At 39.0% G+C, this 3,050-nt stretch overlaps 1 pseudogene; it reads left to right on the forward strand.

Moving 5' to 3' along the window:
- Window positions 1-1,462: 1,462 nt before the first annotated feature.
- On the forward strand, window positions 1,463-1,581 carry LOC111742032 (annotated as a pseudogene).
- Window positions 1,582-3,050: the final 1,469 nt, after the last annotated feature.

The raw sequence follows: 3,050 nt of genomic DNA on the forward strand, positions 1-3,050 counted from the left end.
TTGACATTTTAGTTCAAAAGCTGTCTGCTTTCTCATCGCTTATTGGTAGGGAAGGAAAAAATAATGACTCCCACCTCAATTCACAGCATCTAAACCCCTTTTCCAGACCTTTTTTACAGTCAAAGGCAAAAAAAATCGGCTTGTGGCTGGAAGAAAAAGGATCTACACTCCATCTGCGTTGATATTCCTCCTTGCTTTATATTAATGCCAAATGGTTTCTGAGTTTAAAAAGGAAAGTTATTCTTTCAGAATCATGCCCAACTCTAAGATTCATATATACAGCTTTACATATTTGATGGGGCTTAGGTTCATATCCTCATTTGGGCACACACACGCATCTGAGGGAGAGACCTATAAGAAGGATATCTTAGTGGGAAAAGAATTCCATTCCCATTACGAAAGAACAAGATTCTTTTGAAAGTGAAGTCTTTAAATATTGCGGAGGAATAGGGAAACTGAGTGGATGGCTGATCATGTAGAGAATAGATTTTCCTAGCATCCCCCTCTTCCTTCTCCAGAAGGAGCCCTGGGAAATCTTGTTATTTCAGAAGAGAAGTCTTTCTTGCCTCTGTAGACAAGTTAATTTTTTGTGTGTAGCTTTATTTCCACCTAAGTATCAAAGTTACCTAGTAATTAATGGCTTTGCAATAGGATTTCTCAGGTGAGTTGAAATGTGAACTGTCTGTTTTTTGAACTCAGGGTTCTAAGAGAGTGTTTCTTAATCCTATTTATTTTCGTTTGTTGATTCAATAAATAGACCTGAGTCCACTGGAAACCGATTATACCCAAGAAGGTTTTTGCCCTTGACTATAGGCATCTATGGTGTGGGGAAATATAAACTCCAATTCTTTTTTCTGCCACTTGCTACTTTCTTCCTTGCATGAGAACCAAGAACCTGAAATCATTAACTTTTCTCTCTCACATTCCACTTTTGTCAGATGTAAATACCACCTCCTCCTGAGAGCATACTCCCCTGGCCATCCTATCTAAAAAAAAAGCATCATCATCACTTCCACTGCTTTATTCTTTATAGCACTGATTACTACCTGTCATTATATTACGCACTTATTTTGTTTTGTTTTGTTTTGCTTATTTGTTTCCCTTCTCCACTAGAATATATGTTTCATAAAAGTAGCAAGTTTGTTTATTCATTACCTTATTTCTAGTGCCTAGAACAGGTTCTGGCATATCGTAAACACCCAAAAATGTTAAATGTTGAATAAATATAGGAAGAGATGGAATCAATAGACAAGAATAGGACCTACAACCAAGGCTTGAGACAAACCAACATTTAGAAATTCAGTACAGAAGAAGTCAGTGTAAAAGAAAGAAGCTGCAGCCAGTGAGTAAGGGAAAGACAAGAGAAGTATGGGGACATGGAAGCCAAGATGGGAAAGTATTTCAAGAAAGGGGAATGTTCAACCCATTTAAATCCTGCAGGGAACTCAAGGAAAGGAGAACAGTCTATGACCATGCTACCCTGAACAAGCCGGATCCCGTCTGATCGTGGAAGCTAAGTAGGGTCGGGCCTGGTTAGTACTTGCATGGGAGACCACCTAGGAAGACCAGGAGCTATAGATGTAAAAAATTAAAATATAAGAGATTGTAAACTGACAAGGTCCTTGCGATCTGTGAGGTCAACCAAGGGTTGCCTTGCCTAAAAACAAACAAAACAAAACAAAACAAAACAAAAAAATGAGAACAGAGAAATGCCCATTGGCATTGGAGAGATAAAAGTTACCAGTGACTTTAACTAGAGCAGTTCTATGAGCATATTGGCGACAGGAGCTGGACCAAAATGGGTTAAAACATGAATGGAAGGTAAGAAGAAAAAAAAAAGTACAGACAGAAAGTTTGGGAAAAAGGGAGGAGAGAAAAAGGGCTATAGCTGGAAGAGAATACTGAGTCAAAGGAGATTTTTTTTTGTTTTAACATGAAATAATCCAATACATTTGGAATATTAAGAATAGAGGGAGATATTGACAGTGAAGAGAAAGAAAACCAGCAATAACTATAAGAGCAGTGTTTTTGGAAAAGCAAAACAGATCCAAAATGTACACGGGTAGAAGCAGTGAAGAATCCGTGTTCCTGATCTACACCTTGTTCCATATATCTACTCTACAATTCACAGCATCATTTCATCCTGAGGCAGGTCCCACTTAAGGTTCTAGGATGTTGGCCAGAAACAGCTGTGACTACCCCCTGATTTCTCACTAGAGTTCAGGCTGGAGAGAAGGCCTTGTTTCTCAGGTAAGACTGAGGAAAAATGTCCCCAGAAGGCCCCAGCAAATTTCTCTATATACAGTAGCCCCCATTTATCTGCAGTTTTGCTTTCCGTGGTTTCGCTTTCTATGGTTTTAGCTACCCACGGTCAACCATGGTCTGAAAATATTAAATGGAAAATTCCAGAAATAAAAAATTCATATATTTTAAATTGCACACTGTTCTGAGCAGTGAGCATGATAACATCTCACTGTCTTGCTCCATCCAGGACATGAATCATCCCTTTGTCCAGCATCTGCATGCTGTATATACACCTGCCTGTTAGACACCTTGTAGCTATCTTGGTTATCAGATCCACTGTCAGTATCCACAGTATTGCAATGCTTGTGCTCAAGTAACTCTTATTTTACTTAACAATGGCCCCAAAGTGCCAGAGTAGAGATGGTGACAATTCGGATATGCTGAAAAGAAGCTGTAAAGTGCTTCCTTTAAGTAAAAAGGTATGTATGTATAGGAAAAAAAAAAACAAAAAAAAGGGTCAAGAACAATTGCAAGTTCAAGCAACCAACGAAGGGGCCTCAGAACGTATCTCCCTGAAGGTAAGGGAAGACTACTATATTTTATTGGCCCAAATTGGGTTGCAGTCCAATCATGAACCACTCCCTGAAAGGGAAAGAGTGTTAGTCTTGGAGTTTTGGGGCCTATCTCTGTGACTGAGTGTGAGATGAGTGTTTACTGAGGTAGATGCTTCTTGCTATTAGAAAGTAAGAAAGGGGAAATCAGGTGGAGTATTAGAGCAGAAAGATCTAGCTTCAAATCTAGGCTCT

The sequence above is a fragment of the Pteropus vampyrus genome, unplaced genomic scaffold (assembly GCF_000151845.1).
Source record: "Pteropus vampyrus isolate Shadow unplaced genomic scaffold, Pvam_2.0 Scaffold85, whole genome shotgun sequence".
NCBI classification, from domain to species: Eukaryota; Metazoa; Chordata; class Mammalia; order Chiroptera; family Pteropodidae; genus Pteropus; species Pteropus vampyrus.